The following is a 17,631-nucleotide window of genomic DNA, read 5'->3' as shown; positions in this document are numbered from 1 at the left end:
TCCCAGTCCAGAACTACACACACTCCACTGCACTGGCTCATACACAAACTGCTATTTAAGAAGGCCAAGTGAATGATCCCCTACCCCTCCGTCATCAATGTTGTTGTCATCATCATCACGTTAAGCAAGCAGTTGAAAAAGGGAAACAAGCACCGACTGACGACACCAAGAAAAGCAAAGAGAAGCTTCTAGTTGAAATGTACAACGCAGACTTATTTACGGTTACAGAAACCAAAGAAAAGTACAAAAAGATTGCCGTCAAAACTCACTTTGACAACCGGAGAAAAAAGCACAGGCAATATTTGAAAGACATAAAAAACAAATGTGAAGTGTGAACAAAACAGAAGTGGCTCCAAAATAGGTGCTTGAAGAAACAAACAGAATGGCTCACTTTAGCTGGAAACAAAAGCACTTGCACATGGGCAATATTTGAAAGACATAGGCCCAGTATGCACACACATCTTACTGCAGATTTTCAGAACAGTAAGCCTTTAATCTTGACTTCAGATTCTGTGCCCACCTTATGCACCATTCTTTTTCCTCTGGAGTATTTATTCCACAGCTGCAATTTTTTTTTTTGAAAAATGAACTTTTCTAAATCAGGATGGAAGATCACTTGTGTGGGGAGTGGAGTCCAAAGTTTAAAAAAAAATTACAGAATTGCCCTATCGCAGTTACAAGGTAGTGTCCAGCAAGCACCTTCCATTTAAATCCTCGTGGTTCAGGTTTTAAGCATGCATCTTCACGTTAGTTTGTTGAATGAAAGGGAACAGAAAGAAATGTAGGCAAAGGAAGAAAAGCTGATGTTGAAATTGATAAGACTTTTTATGAAACTAACAAGCAGCTGTGAAGCCGCATTTTTTGTATTTCAGAGCACTGGGGAATTCTCTGCTGTGTTATCAGCCACTGTGAAAAATGGAAGTCACATGATCTCATAATATGGGGAAACATATTTAAGTGTACAGAATGCTTGGTAGACCCCATTGGCACTTTTGAATTACCTTTGATTTGGAAATGAAACAAGGGAAAAATCAACACAAAAGCACTCTGAAGAAACTTGGAGAAAAAGCTACCAGAAAGTGAACTGAGAACTGAAAGGAGGAAAATCAATGCAGAATGACAAAGAAAATCTGACAGACATGCATGGTGAAAGTGAGGGAAAATACCATGCATAATAGGTCATAGAAAACAAAATCGATAACAAAAACACCTAGAACAGTCACTCAAAATGAATAGCATGAAACCAGGATTCAGAAGTCCAGTGATGACAGCAAATGTTGAATCTGCAAGACAAAGGATGAAACAGTTGACTGCATAACCAGTGCCTGCAGTAAAATTGCTCAAACTATAAAGAAGAAGAAGAAGAAGAAAAAGATATTGGATTTACATCCCGCCGTCCACTCTGAATCTCAGAGTCTCAGAGTGGCTCACAATCTCCTTTACCTTCCTCCCCCACAACAAACACCCTGTGAGGTGGGTGGGGCTGGAGAGGGCTCTCACAGCAGCTGCCCTTTCAAGGACAACCTCTGCCAGAGCTATGGCTGACCCAAGGCCATTCCAGCAGGTGCAAGTGGAGGAGTGGGGAATCAAACCCGGTTCTCCCAGATAAGAGACCGCACACTTAACCACTACACCAAACTGGCTTGGGATTGATCCATTTGGATGAAGAATAATGAATATCATGATAGTCAATCAGTCAGAGTGATGTAGTGGTTAAATGCGCAGACTCTTATCTGGGAGAACCATGTTTGATTCCAAACTCCTCCACTTGCAGCTGCTGGAATGGCCTTGGGTCAGCCATAGCTCTCCTAGGAGTTGTCCTTGAAAGGGCAGCTGCTGTAAGAGCTCTCTCAGCCCCACCTACCTGACAGGGTGTCTGTTGCAGGGGGGGAGGTAAAGGAGATTGTGACAGCACTGAGACTCTGAGATTCAGAGTATAGGGTGGGATATAAATCCAATATCATCATCATCTTCTTCTTCTTAAGAAATTCATGGGAGCACAAACCAACAAGATAATGGAGAATGATGAAAACAAGATTCTTTGGGATTTCTGATTACAAACAGATAGACACCTGGAGCATAACACCCCCTGTGATGGACTGTCAAGGGTTAAAACTTTTGAGTGACAGGGTGTTTGAACAGAATTTTGTTGAGAGTCAGTTAATGAATGACAGTTGGGAAGAGACAGTTAACCACTAGCTGTGGTCATGAAGGAGGCAAAAGGAGCAAGAGGATCAGAGAGTATTCCCATTCAAGAGGGAAAGGGAAATTGCTTCTAGTTAAGAGAAATACCTGCCCAGTAAAAAGGGAGATAGCTCTTACAAAAAGAGGAGTGATCCCCAGTCTGTGAATGTAGAAGGATTTTGGGAACTTGGTTGTATGTTCCTGGCTTCTAGACGTTAAGAGTCAGTGAAACTAAGAAACCCAGGGGTGAACATATGAACATATGAAGCTTTATTATGAACATATGAAGCTGCCTTATACTGAATCAGACCCTCGGTCCATCAAAGTCAGTATTGTCTACTCAGACTAGCAGTGGCTCTCCAGGGTCTCAAGCTGAGGTTTTTCATGCCTACTTCCTGGACCCTTCTGGAGATGCCAGGGATTGACCCTGGGACCTTCTGCTTACCAAATAGATAAGCTAAGCCACCGTCCCTCATTTTGTAGGGGGGAAAAGGTGCAGCAGCTCAGTAGCATATCTCATTTGCATATGCCTCAGGATTTGTGTGCAGCGGGGAGAGAACTCTCCACTGCATGCAGACCCTGACTAGAAGTTCAGGAGCTGTGCTTCTGTGGGCTCCTGCTAAATTCAAGCCCTGAAGAAACCTATGCTTGAGTGCCTAAGCAGAAACTGAAAAGAAAGCCTTACCTCAAAATTTTAAAAGACCTTTGTGAGTTATTTGTTGGCAACAAATTATCTGGAGTTAGTGTGATTACAAAGTTACCTCAGTTTTATTATTGGTTCACCTCATACATCCTGCCCCTGATTCCACCTGACCTTTTCTGCTCTAAATTTTGAGGGATTTTGTCTCATCCCTCAGTTCCTTGGGCTGGGCCAGAATCTCTCTCTTTCTCTCAGCCATAAACAAATAAGAAGAAAATAGGGGCTGCTCTGTAAGAAAGAAGGAACCAACTTGAAATTGCTACTTTTTAAAAAACAATAATGATTGGGAGAACAAGTAATACAACAATCCTCCAGTTTCTTTCTCCAACAGAAAACAGTTTTTGCATACAAATCACAATTCATCTTGAATAATCCTGGCTTCAAAAGTTTGGCCAGCCATCAAGCTTGCAAAATGACCTCAGGAGCTTCACGCCCACAGGCTAACCCCACCTCTGATTCACCAGGACAGTCACCGAAATAATCTTCAGGCTCCTCAGTGAAAGCAAGGGATGCGCTCACACGCAAATATATAAATCAACTGTGCTATGGTGTATCAAACATGCATGCACCTGGATGGCTGTCTGCACTTTCCTGAAGCACCTTTACTAAAAACAAAATCCTGAACCCCCAACAATGCCAGGATCAACCCCTTCCCCATTATCACCCAGCTACACTTCTCCCTCAGCCGAGAAAGATAGGGTGGCCAGACCGTCCCGGGCAGCCGGGAATGTCCCGGTTCTGGCCCCCTATTCCTGCCTCCCGGGCTGGCTATACCGGGACCATTAGAGGTCGTCCGGTATGGCAGTCACCTAGTTTGCTTAGTAGCGGGGCCGGTCCTGGAGGGGGAGGTTTAATATCTGTGGGCCTGATCAAAACAGCTCTTGGAGAGAAAGAAAATGGGGGAGCTCAAAAGGAGGGATTCTCAGCATCCGACCTGATTTGAACCTTAGTGTTCATGCACAAGCATTTGCATTGCATGCATGTGCAGTGGAGACTATGCATCCATTCCCCGGTCAGCCGGTAGTTTGAAAGCAAAAGCTCTCACTGACAAAAACAGGAGCTGTTGGGTGAGACACCCAGCACAGGCCCTGAGATGTCTCCGTCTTAATAGGCAAGATCTCCTTGCAAATGGCTCTTTGTCTCCCTTGTTCTCTAACCCTTCCTCCCCTCTCAAATTGATTAGGACAGTCCTGATTGCCAATTAAGTGACTCAAAATCCTTGCTGTTTATATCCATTCCTTTTACTGCTAAGTTCCTTAAAAAGATATGAGCCTGGTCGTTTATCACTAGGCCTCCTGGAGACAATAAAACAGGCACCTTACAAAAAGCAGTATTCATCTTTTAAAGGACTTAAAAGCATTTCTCAGTTATGAATGGCCTAGAGGGAGTTGTTCCTAATGCATCTAGGGATAAATAAAGATGGAAAATAATAGCTTATCAATACTTAGCTCTGGGTACAGATAGGGACATTTTTTCTGCTGCAAGGTTAGGCAGACAGTCAACTGTGCTTTGGTGCCTGAAAATGCAATATTTGACCATTTTGGTTGAGTGGAGGGAATGAGTTAAATTCACCATCTACATTTTTTCTATGGGATATGTCATGGATGAAGATAACCCATGTATTGGAAAAACTATTAATGCTTCCTCACTCCACTCTGAAAAAGAGAAAATGGAAGCAGACAAAAGCTTCATTTTCTGGTATTCTTGAGCTTTTTATTATTATCAAAGATTTCAGGTTTTCACGGCTGGTAACATCATTAGGGTTTGTAGAATCTTTCGGGATCAAGTGCCGTGTTCTACTGGAGAAAGTTTTCCTTCCAGACGTTTCGTTCTCAGCTGCGGAGAACATCCTCAGTGGCGTTGCAGCCGGAGCAGGCGCTCTGACCTTCTTGGCTGCTGTGCATTGAGTGGGGCCAGGGCTGCAGCTCTCAAATAGCAGCTCTCCAGCAGCCCTGGCTCCACTCAATGCACAGCAGCCAAGAAGGTCTGAGCGCCTGCTCCGGCTGCAACGCCACTGAGGATGTTCTCCGCAGCTGAGAACGAAACGTCTGGAAGGAAAACTTTCTCCAGTAGAACACGGCACTTTTTATTATTGTTCTGCTGGTTAGTGTGGTTCTTTTGGTGGCTGTTTTTATATCGTTTCAAAGTTGTTTTTCATTTGTTGTTTGATTCCATTCCTAGGACTTTTTAGAAAACTCTAAGTTGTTTTAAGCACAATTCATGGAAAAACACGCCAGACAAAATTCAGTTAAAAATATAGCCATTGAACCTTTTGAAATATCAAATCCTAAAAAGCATGATATACATATACACTCTCTCTTCCCACCTCCAAACACAATTGTGTCAGGCTGTGCTTTTTGCCCTTTCCTAACCTACTTTGGTAAATGAAACTCTTTCGGAAAAAAAGCACAGCTGAGGAAATGCCACCCCCCACTCATGCCTATTATAATTTTGGTGAGAACCCAAAGGAAAACCCTGACAAATAACGAATACAATCATAAATTCTCTTGTAATTATTAGTGTATGAAACTTCAAAGTATTTGATTGTCATGATCTACTTCAATAATTAGTATTGTAAGGTAAGTACATATAATTCATTTACAAAACGCATCTAAGCACAATTACATCAGAACAAATAGTTTAAAGTGCTTAGTGCTACAAAGCGCTTGTAAGTCAAAGTGCCTGTGCAGATTTATCTTCCAAAAGGAATATATCTGAAGATTCCCCGACGTCCCTTTGGTTTTCCTTTGGGTTCCCACCCTATTCCGTGATTCTCTCTTTTTGCATTTTTTAATTATAATTTTGGTGGCTAGGACTTAGGGCTGCCAAACTCCTGGACGGGGCAGGAGTTCTCCCGCTCTGGAGGTCCCCAGCCCGCTGGCCCACAGTGAGACGATGCGGGGATCCCCCTCCCAATGCCACTGGCAGCTCTATGGTTTTCCCAGACGCTCTAGCAATTTGGGAGGGAAAACTCTATGGTACTCTGTGGTACTGTGAGGTCACTCTTGCAACAAATATTGCAAGAGTGGTAATCTTTTAAGCATGTTTGAAGGTTTTTTTTAAAAAAAATCTTTAATCGTGTTTGTCTGTGTCCTTTATAAAGTTTACATATCCACTACCTGGCATTACATTTTATAACACATATGGCCTGGTCCAACAAGGTCTCATTTATGTCAGATCCATCCCTCATAACAAAGGGTTTGATACCCCTGCTATAGAGTCTACACTCCAAAGCAGCCGTTTTCTCCAAATGAACTGATCTTAGGGGGTCTGGAGATCAGTCATAACCCCAAGACATCTCCAGGCCCCACCTGGAGGCTGGCAACCCTATTTTTCAATCCCATATCTTTTTCCAGAATGAGGACCCTAAGCAGCCTGCATTTTCCTCTTGCGTTCAATGCCTCACAACAACCCTGTGAGATAGGTTAGGCTGAGAGAGAGTCAGTGGCCCAGGGTCATTCAGCAAGCTTCTCTGGCAGAGCAGGGATTCAGACCTGTACATCCAACATCCTAGACTGATATTTAACAATTACAGCCGCACTGGATCAATACACCACTACACAAAGGCACAGTAAAAACACCTTCAACGACTTGATGGGCCTTTTGTGAGGAATCTTACTGTTTGAAATCACTTTGCCTTCAGTTCCCTTTCCAGAACCTGAAATTGCACCTCTGCTTGCTAGATATGCCAGCTTTTCCACTAGTCTGAAATGGATAAATTCAGTAAAGGACTCTTATTCACTGGATCGAGGCGGCGTGGCGGTGCTGATGCTACTAGATCTGTCGGCCGCATTTGATACAGATGACCATCAGCTACTGACCCGCCGCCTCGCTGACATAGGGATTAGGGGGCTAGCCCTACAATGGCTTTCCTCCTTCCTCAAGGGACGGGGACAAAGGGTGGCAATCGGGGGTGAGCTGTCCCAGAGGCACACACTAGACTGTGGGGTGCCGCAGGGAGCAGTTCTCTCCCCGATGCTATTTAACATCTATATGCGCCCCCTTGCCCAGATTGCCCGGAGATATGGGCTTGGGTGTCACCAATATGCAGATGACACCCAGCTCTTCTGCTAATGGATGGCCGGCCTGACTGCATTCCAGGGAATTTGGACCTGGCGTTGCAGCTTAGGCTGAGTGGGCTGAAGCTGAACCCAACGAAGACTGAGGTCCTTTGCGTGGGTCGCGGCGCCCTAGGGAGAGAAATACTTCTCCCGGTTTTTGACGGTGTGCCACTGAAAGCGGCGCACCGGGTCAAGAGCTTGGGAGTCCTACTGGAGCCTTCATTATCAATGGAGGCCCAGATAGCAGCCACTGCCAAGTCGGCGTTCTTTCACCTGAGGCGGGCAAGGCAGTTGGCTCCCTTCCTGGAGCGCCGGGACCTAGCAACATGATCCATGCAACGGTCACCTCAAGATTGGATTACTGTAATGCCCTCTACATGGGGCTGCCTCTGTGCCAAACTTGAAGGCTGCAGCTGGTGCAGAACGCGGTGGCTAGGCTGTTATTGGGGCTCCCAAAGTGGGAGCACATACAGCCGGGGCTACGCGGACTGCACTGGTTGCCAATTACTTACCGGGTTCGTTACAAAGTGCTGGTTATTACCTTTAAAGCCCTATATGGCTGAGGACCTGCCTACCTGAGGGACCGTCTTTCCCCATACGAACCCCAGAGAGCGCTGAGGTCAGCAGGGAAGAATCAGCTGACTATCCCCGGACCAAAGGAGGCCAAACTACAAAATACTTGCACACGGGCCTTCTCCATCGCTGCTCCACACCTATGGAATCAGCTCCCGGGAAAAGTGCGAGCCCTGCAGAGCCTTGACCAGTTCCACAGGGCCTGCAAGACCACTCTTTTCAGGATGGCCTTTGCCGGTTGAGCGACTGATGTTGGGTGACTTCTGTCACCATTATCTTATGAATAGAATTAGCACCTGAAATTTTTTTGTATTTGTATTTGTTAAATTGGAATGTTTTAAAACTAATGTGATTTTAAACCTTTGTATAACTATTTGAATATGTTGTTGGCCGCCCTAAGCTCGCTTCGGCAGGGAGGGCGGGATATAAATAAAATTTTATTATTATTATTATTTTATTTATTTATATTTTGATTTATATCCCGCCCTTCCCACCGAAGTGGCTCAGGGCGGCTTACAACATATAAAACTTACATAGGTTTGGCTTAAAAACAATTACAAAGCAGCAATTAAAACAATAGATTAATAAAACATAATATTATTATTATTGGTGTGAAATGGATAAATTCAGTAAGCCATGTTGGATCAGGCCAATGGCCCATCCAGTCCAAAACGCTGTGTCACACAGTGGCCCAAAAAAATAGTGGCCAAACAGTGGCCAAAAAAATAGCCACTGATGGACCTCTGCTCCATATTTTTATCTAACCCCCTCTTGAAGCTGTCTATGCTTGTAGCCGCCATCACCTCCTGTGGCAGTGAATTTCGCATGTTAATCACCCTTTGGGTGAAGAAGTACTTCCTTTTATCTGTTTTAACCTGACTGCTCAGCAATTTCATCAAATGTCCAAGCGTTCTTGTATTGTGAGAATGGGAGAAAAGTACTTCTTTCTCTACTTTCTCCATCCCATGCATTATCTTGTAAACCTCTATCATGTCACCCCGCAGTCGACATATCTCCAAGCTAAAGAGCCCCAAGTGTTTTAACCTTTCTTCATAGGGAAAGTGTTTCAAACCTTTAATCATTCTAGTTGCCCTTTTCTGGACTTTTTCCAATGCTATAATATCCTTTTTGAGGTGCGGTGACCAAAATTGCACGCAGTATTCCAAATGAGACCGCACAATTGATTTATACAGGGGCATTATGATACTGGCTGATTTGTTTCAATTCCCTTCCTAATTCCCAGCATGGCATTGGCCTTTTTTATTGCAATCGCACACTGTCTTGACATTTTCAGTGAGTTATCTACCATGACCCCAAGATCTCTCTGCCAGTTCACACCCCATCAACTTGTATTTGTAGCTGGGATTCTTGGCTCCAATGTACATTACTTTGCACTTGGCCACATTGAACCTCATCTGCCATGTTGACACCCACTCACCCAGCCTCAACAGATCCCTTTGGAGTTCCTCACAATCCTCTTTGGTTCTCACCACCCTGAACCAAACTTGGCCACTTCACTGCTCACTCCCAACTCCAAATGATTTATGAACAAGTTAAAGAGCATGGGACCCAGTACCGAGCCCTGCGGCACCCCACTGCTTACCGTCCTCCACTGCGAAGACTGCCCATTTATACTTACTCTCTGCTTCCTATTAATTAGCCAGTTTTTGATCCACAAGAAGACCTGTCCTTTTACTCCATGACTCTCGAGCTTTCTAAGGAACATTTGATGAGGAACTTTATCAAAAGCTTTCTGGAAGTCAAGGTAAACAACATCTATTGGGTCTCCTTTGTCCACATAGTTGTTCACCCCCTCAAAGAAATGCAACAGGTTAGTGAGGCAAGATCTTCCCTTACAGAACCCATGCTGAGTCTTCCTCAATAACTCGTGTTCATCAATGTGCCTACTCATTCTGTCCTTGATAATGGTTTCTACCAACTTTCCCGGTATTGAAGTCAGACTGACTGGCCTGTAATTTCCCGGATCTTCTCTGGAACCCTTTTTAAAGTTGGGGGTGACATTTGCTACCTTTCAGTCCTCAGGAACGGAGGCAGATTTCAATGAAAGTTTACATATTTTTGTCAGGAGATCCACAAGTTCAACTTTGAGTTCTTTTAGAACTCTTGGATGTATGCCATCCAGACCTGGTGACCTATTAGTTTTTAATTCATCTATCAGTTGTAGGACCTCCTCTCTTGTCACCTCAATCTGACTCAGGTCATTCAACACCCCTTCCAAAATTAGTGGTTCTGGAGCAGGCAAACACTTCTCGTCTTCCACAGTGAAGATGGAGGCAAAAAATGCATTCAGCTTCTCAGCCATTTCCCTATCATCCTTCAGCAATCCTTTTACCCCTTGGTCATCCAAGGTCCCCACTACCTCCCTGGCTGGTTTCCTGCTTCTAATATATTTGAAGAAATTTTTATTGTTGGTCTTTATGTTTTTTGCAATATGCTCCTCATAGTCCCTTTTTGCCTGCCTGATCACAGTCTTGCATTTGATTTGCCGCAGCCTGTGTTCCCTTTTATTAATCTCACTTGGACTAGCTTTCCACCGCTTAAAGGAGTCCTTCTTACCTTTTACAGCTTCCATTACTTTGTTTGTTAACCATGCAGGCCTTTCTCTTATATCTGTTTGTGCCTTTCCTAACATGTGGTATATATTTTATCTGAGCTTCTAGGATTGTAGTTTTAAATACCCTCCAAGCTTCCCCAAGGGTTTTGACTATATTTACCTTTCCTTTCAGTTTCCTCTTCACATGCCTCCTCATCTCAGAGAATTTACCCCTTTTAAAGTTAAACGTGGTTGTGCCGGTCTTTTGGGGCAACTTTCTATTTATACAAATGGTGAAATCAATAACGTTATGGTCACTGCTCCCAAGCGGTGCGATCACTTTTACATCTCTCTCCAAGTCTTGGGCATTAAAGTAAAGGAATCTTATCCACTGGTCTGAAATCGATAAATTCAGTAAAGGAATCTGTCCCTGATCTAAGGAGAAACTAAAATGGGGTGGTCAACTTTTTGGTGAGTCTCTGTAGTTGTGCTTTCTACACCCGCTAGACCTGCAGAAATGATCAGATCACACTGATCTCCAATGCTATGAAAAACAGCTCTTGCTGCTCTCTGCAAATCATACTGCAGTTCAAAGGCGAAGTAATGTAGGGCGGCCCTCTTTTATGATCAGGTGTGGCTAACTGCACAGGAACAGAGCCAGTAAGAAAATGGTAACTGTGCCTCCAACATCATGGTTTCCCCGTCTAGTTTGCTGGTAAATCGCTACATCCACATAAACAGAGTCTACTTTCGAGAGGGGAGTGATTCTGTTCAGAACTGGCTGGTTGGATATATTGTACCATTTTAATGGGATTTTGTTGGCCCTGGATGAATATTGGACTGTTAAGTTGTTATACTTTCCAAACAAGCAAGCTGCTGGAATAGTCTTGTATCCAGTGCAGGAAGGGGGGGAAATGCAAATATGCTATTGAAAGCAATTAGGACTTGGACTGATCTTTGAAACCAGGTGGTTTTGCTTTAAGAGGCACCTTAATCCACACCAATGGAGCATTTATGTACATTTTCCGTAGCTGATTTTTGGAAAACAAAAAAAAAAGCAGGCGATTTTTTTTTTCATTAGGTTGTTTTCTGCCGAAGTCTTAACCCAAGGTGTGACTAATCATTAAAAAGTCCCATGTGTTTAGTGAGAGCATACTTCTTTATTTCTCTCTGAGGCTCAAATAAAATGTGATTATCAGAAAACTTTTGCCTAGATATCCTGTGTTTCTTAAAGAATAAAGACAAGCCAACAGTGGCAGTGGGGAGCTCATTTGAATTATGGCTGCAGTGTGTTTGTGGGGTGTATGTGTGAATAAAACTTCTCACCACACACCAGCACTCACTGCCCCCACCCCCCAATCCATGGCTGCTATTTATTCCTTTAAAATGCAGGGGAGCCATTTCTGTCACCACGGTTACTTTGAACCTGACCATATAGGAGTTAAAGCTGCGACTTTATGTACATTTACTTGGAGCAAAAGTTCTATTGAATTGTTTTGAGCTGACTTCGAAGTAAAAATGTTATCAGGAAGTTAGCCAGTGTATTTAGGGTTGCAATATTAGGCCAGAACTCGCTACATTATCTGTTTGTTGATGATGAGAAATTAAATTTCATCTGATTCTTTAGGGCTTTTCTTATGTACCTTTGTTCTCCATAATATTATGTTCTCCATAATATTCAGTAAGCAAAGCAAGTGACTTGGCACCCTTCAGTCCTCTATTGCATGGAACTGGTGAAGAGAAAGATGAATGCATAATATGATGATAAGAACATAAGAAGTGTTAAGCCAATTGCCCTAAAAATATGGTTTTGGGGAATTTAGAGTGGTGGGCAATCAGCTTTTTAGCGAGATCTAAAAACCTGTTTATATAGAAGGCGTCTGCTTTGAGAGTTACCCTCCCAGTAACGAGGCAAGATGGTCTAATAATCAATGGGGTGTAGGGTTGCCAAGTCCAATTCAAGAAATATCTGGGGACTTTGGGGGTGGAGCCAGGAGACTTTGGGGGTGGAGCCAGGAGCAAGGGTGTGACAAGCATAACTGAATTTAAAGGGACGGCCCAGACGCCCCCTCCTCCCCGCAGGAGCCACTGGAAGGGGGGGAGCAAGTCCAAAAGCGGCCAGCCCTGCCAGCCAGCCTGCCGCCCCACAGCATCCCGCCGCCACTGCCACTCACCGAGACCTGTTTATTGTATTTTCATCCCACGACGAACACACGCATGACGAGGTGGGCTGCCCGCGGCCGGCTCTGCCTCTGGCCCGGATAAGGCGGCGCTGCCGAGCCGCCCCCGCTCCTTCTCTCTCGCCTGTTCTTTCTCTCCCTCGCCCGCCTTCATGGAGTTCCGGCGCGTCATGGCGGTAACAGCCACTGCCTGCGGGCTGGCGGGCGGCTCAGTCCTCCTTTCTTCCATCCGGAAGCAGCAGCAGCAGTTGGTCAGCAGCAGCAAGGCCGGCGGGGATGCGCCCGAACCACTCTCGGCGCCTCCTTCTCCGCGGCCGAAGGGGGCTCGGAGCCCAGCCCAGATGCCCCCTCCTCCCCACGGGAGCCGCCGAAGGGGGGGAGCAAGGCCAAAAGCGGCCAGAGGGCGGCCAGCCTGGGACAATCGCCACGCCGCCCCTGCCACTCACCAGGCCACGCTCCTTGGCGGGGTTTTCCCCCCTCCCCCCACTTCCGTTTTTTTGGGGAGCAGGGGAAGAGGCTGGAAATCCTGGGGTCCCCCGCCAGGGCGGGAGGGTTGGGAAGCCTAATGGGGTGTTTTATTTAAGGAATAAGGGCAAACATACAAGGGTATAAAATCATACAACATACATACAGGCCTAAGAAAACAGATATGAAATCGATAGAGGGGTAACACAAGGGTAAAAACATAGACAGGGTATACGACCTGATCCTGGTGGCTTAGGGTCCAGCCACAACTAGAAGATATAGACATGCACTGAGATGTGCCATGCCTGATGCGCCTTACTTAGAGTAGGGAGGGAGGAACAATCTGGTTACATATTGCTCAGGCATAGAGAGTAAGCATGGCTTTCTCTCTGGTTATATTATTTTTGGAAAGGAAAAGGTCCTCCCAAAAAGGGGCTGGCTTGTTGGTCGGCAATATCTAGTCTATTCTGGGTACCTGATTGGATGCCCACCTCCAGCTAATGAGCAGACCTAACTTTGGTCACCTGAATGGATCTCCAGGTAACAATGAGATAGGGGGAGGCTCCAAAGTGGCAGTTTTGGGCAAGGCATGGGTGGAGGCATTAAAACAAACTATACATACTTATCTAAAGGTGACAATAGAGGGCCAAATTAGTACCTAAGGTGACACCTGATCTATGCAAAGAACTCTGACTCTAGGTGAAGCTGGTCTTCCTCTTCTGCTCTTCTGGCTAGCACTGTCCATTGTCTAAAGTTACGTTTGACAAAGACTTGGGCGGTGTGGCAGGACCCACGCCTAAGCTGAGCTTGATTGCCTTACGTAGATGTAACAGCTGCTGAGTACGTGAGCCTCTCGCTTCTCTGACATGGAGTCTGGCACTGCAGGAAGATGGTTGCTGCTGATGTTAGCCTACCAACATGGCTTTCATGGTCAAGGCTGGAAACCGCTCACCCGGACAGTTCCTGGCGATGCGACTTCTTCCACTGCAACGGCCGAGATGATGCACGCACGAAGCGGCTGGAAACCCATCTGTACTTCTGGCTAGCACTCTTCCAGAGATATAGAGTGCTGTTGTAACTCTGAGGCTGTTAGTATTCACAAAAGTCTCTTATAAAATGGTAAATAAAACCCATGTTTCACAGCAGATGTGTGTGAGTTGAATCTCCAGGCACCCTGGAAACCAAACGGGTGATTACGATGTCCGTATATAACTGAAATTAGGGGTCTCTTGCTCACAGAAGAGACCTGCTGGATCAGACCAGTGGTCCAAATAATACAACATTCTGTTTCACACAGTGGTCTTAGATATAGATATAGAAGCCAAGGCCTTCCCCCAAGCGATGCCTTCTTGCTCTGGTATTTAGAGGTTAACTGCTTCTGGAATTAGAAGCTCTCTGTAGTCAACACAACTAGTAACCATTGATGGATCTCTCCCTCCATGAATGTGTCTGATCATCCTTTATAGTCATCTGTGTATGCTCATGGCCATTACTCCATCCACTGGCAATGAATTCTACAATTTAATAAGTTATTGAGTAAAGAAGTATTTCCTTTGATCTGTCCTTTATCCATTGCCCTTTGACTTCATTGGGTGCCACTGAGTTCTAGTCTGATGAGTAAACAAGAAAAAGTTCTTTCACTTTCTGCGTCCTGTATATGGCTGTTTAAACCCCTATCATGCCTCCCTTATAAATCTTTCTTTCTAAACTGAAAAGCCCAAACCCTCAAACCTTTCCTCATAGGAATAGTGTTCCAACCCCTTAATCATCTTAAATCTTCTCTCCTGTACACTTTTGTCAGCTCTGCAATAATCATGCATTTTGTGAAGGAGCTCAGGGCAGTAGAGGGTATTCCCCCTCCCACCTCCATTCTATCCAACTAACAACCCTGTGAGGTCACAGCCTAAGAATGACTGACTGGCCCAAAGTTACCCAGCAAGCTTCATGGCAGAGTGGGGTTTGAAATCTGGATCTCCCAGATTTAGTGTGACACTGTAATAGATAGATAGATAGATAGATAGATAGATAGATAGATAGATAGATAGATAGATAGATAGATAGATAGATAGATAGATAGATAGATAGATAGATAGATAGATAAATAGATAGATAGATAGATAGATAGATAGATAGATAGATAGATAGATAGATAGATAGATAGATAGATAGATAGATAGATAGATAGATAGATGATTGATAGATAGATAGATAGATAGATAGATAGATAGATAGATAGATAGATGATAGATAGATAGATAGATAGATAGATAGATAGATAGATAGATAGATAGATAGATAGATAGATAAATTTATTGTCATTGTTCTCAAAAAAGAAAATGAGAGCAACGAAATGAGGTGCTCTTCCACAAACATACCGACACATCAACACCCCAAAAAAAGGACATATACATAGACCATTTAAATGCATCTAAAAAAAACAAATAACCATTCATAACCCTGCGTTTAGCCTAACCACGGCACTTGGATAGAAGCTGCCCTTGAATCTATTTGTCTTAGCCTTCAACACTCTATATCGCCTACCTGACGGTAAGATCTCAAATAGCAAGTGGCCCGGATGTGAAGGGTCCCTTAAGATCATTTGTATCTTCCTTTTACATCCCATATTATACAGATCCACCAATGAGGGGAGGGAACATCCACAAATCTTCTGTGCTCTTTGGAGCACCCTTCTCTCTGCTTCCATGCAGCTCCCAAACCACACACAGAGGCAATAAGATAAAATGCTCTCAATGGAACTACGATAAAAGGCAACCAGCAGACTCCCTGACAGTTGTTGTGATCTTAAGAGTCTTAAATAGTATAGTTGTTGCTGGGCCTTTTTCTCTAGAGCGAAAGTATTTGCCCCCCATGTTAGATCCTGTTTCACAGTAATTCCCAAAAACTTCCATTCTGTCACCTGTTCTACCATAACACCATCAATAAACAACGGCTGAATATCCAGACTACTCTTCCTAAAATCCACTATAATTTCCTTCGTCTTATTTACATTAAAAATAAGATTATTTACTTTACTCCAGAGGGACAGCTGATGAACTTCCCTCCTGCACCCAACTGGTTTTTGCAGCAGAGAAAAGAAGGAAAAACACTTCTGCTCGTGGAATGGATTTGTGGGATCCAATCCAAAGAGACAGAAAAAGATCTGTGGAGTTCAAATACTCAATGGCCCATTTTGAAAATCAAAACAGACCAGTGTGTTCATAACTACTTTTAAAGTTTTTTTTTCGCAAGTTATGCCAAAAACATGGAGGGGGGGGGCAATTCACTTCCACTTCCATTCCTCCATCACTTTAGACTTGGGGAAACTTTGCAGTTCTTAAACTTTGCCAGGTTAAATGTGTTAATGGATGCCTTTTCTGAACTCCCATGTGCAGGTTCATGACCTCTGGAGGTACAGAAGACCTTCTCCTCCTCTGGGTCCTGTTTAACTTGTCCATTTTGCAGTAAAAGAAACAGAATGTATATTCAGCTAATGTACTGCAAATGAGAAGTTTTCTACCTTCTGGCTATACAATTCCCCATGAAACATGGAAGTTCACACTAGTGTGGTTTTTGAAATGCAGCCTGAAGATAGATTGGAGATGGTTCTTAGGTGGATCCCTCTCTAGCTGCAGTTTTTCTTTCCAGGTGAGGGCAACTTATAACTGGAACACTAACTGATGTTTGCTGTTTGTTTTTTTTTAATGTGAAGGTTTTTAATAAGATTGAATGCAGATGTGGGGAGGGACGGTGGCTCAGTGGTAGAGCATCTGCTTGGCAAGCGGAAAGTCCCAGGTTCAATCCCCGGCATCTCCACTAAAAAAGGGTCCAGGCAAATAGGTGTGAAAAACCTCAGCTTGAGACCCTGGAGAGCTGCTGCCAGTCTGAGTAGACAATACTGACTTTGATGGACCAGGGGTCTGATTCAGTAGAAGGCAGCTTCATATGTAGGAGGGATGGTGGCTCAGTGGTAGAGCATCTGCTTGGGAAGCAGAAGGTCCCAGGTTCAATCCCCGGCATCTCCACTAAAAAAGGGTCCAGGCAAATAGGTGTGAAAAACCTCAGCTTGAGACCCTGGAGAGCCGCTGCCAGTCTGAGTAGACAATACTGACTTTGATGGACCAGGGGTCTGATTCAGTAGAAGGCAGCTTCATATGTAGGAGGGATGGTGGCTCAGTGGTAGAGCATCTGCTTGGAAAGCAGAAGGTCCCAGGTTCAATCCCTGGCATCTCCAAAAAAGGGTCCAGGCAAATAGGTGTGAAAAACCTCAGCTGGAGACCCTGGAGAGCCGCTGCCAGTCTGAGTAGACAATACTGACTTTGATGGACCAATGGTCTGATTCAGTGTAAGGCAGCTTCATATGTTCATGTGACAAAAAAGATCAGACTGAAAATATGTAACTACAAAATAGAGCCAGTAATCAAACACAGCCTCAAATCAATATCAGAATTTAGATTCACAACCAATCGATTTCTTTATACTATCCCATAGTGAATACACAGTGACTATCCACAATGAAAATAAACAAATGTAAAATATAAATGTTGATAAATAAAAAGTTATAAAAATCCATCAATATCAAAAATAAGCTTAATTTTTAAAAGCTGTTGTTTTTTTAATCCTGCCTTTCCCCAATGGGATCAGGGAAGCTGCTCCCTCCTCCTCACTTCCTTCCCATCCAATCCTTTCTTTAGAGTTCAGAGTATGTGTGTGTAGTCAAAGTGTGTGTGTGTAGTCAAAGTCTCCATCTTGTTAGGAAGATGTAGCTTCATCAGCTCCTTATAACCCTCCTTAACACCTTAGTAAACTTCTTTTTAGCTAATTCACATCCATGTGCTGCATTTTTATTTTTATGGGCCAACACATCCCCACACACACATATATACACCTGCTCTCTGAAGTAGTACTGCTCAGTAA

At 44.1% G+C, this 17,631-nt stretch overlaps 1 non-coding gene across 1 annotated transcript; it reads left to right on the top strand.

Annotated features, from left to right (window-relative positions):
- Positions 1–16,873: 16,873 nt before the first annotated feature.
- On the top strand, positions 16,874–16,948 carry TRNAS-GGA (transfer RNA serine (anticodon GGA)). The gene has a single exon. It is a non-coding gene; the product is annotated as a tRNA-Ser (tRNA).
- The last annotated feature ends 683 nt before the right edge of the window (positions 16,949–17,631 follow it).

This window comes from Heteronotia binoei, chromosome 17 (assembly GCF_032191835.1).
Source record: "Heteronotia binoei isolate CCM8104 ecotype False Entrance Well chromosome 17, APGP_CSIRO_Hbin_v1, whole genome shotgun sequence".
In the NCBI taxonomy this organism is placed as follows: domain Eukaryota; kingdom Metazoa; phylum Chordata; class Lepidosauria; order Squamata; family Gekkonidae; genus Heteronotia; species Heteronotia binoei.
This window is presented reverse-complemented; position numbering and strand designations above follow the sequence as displayed.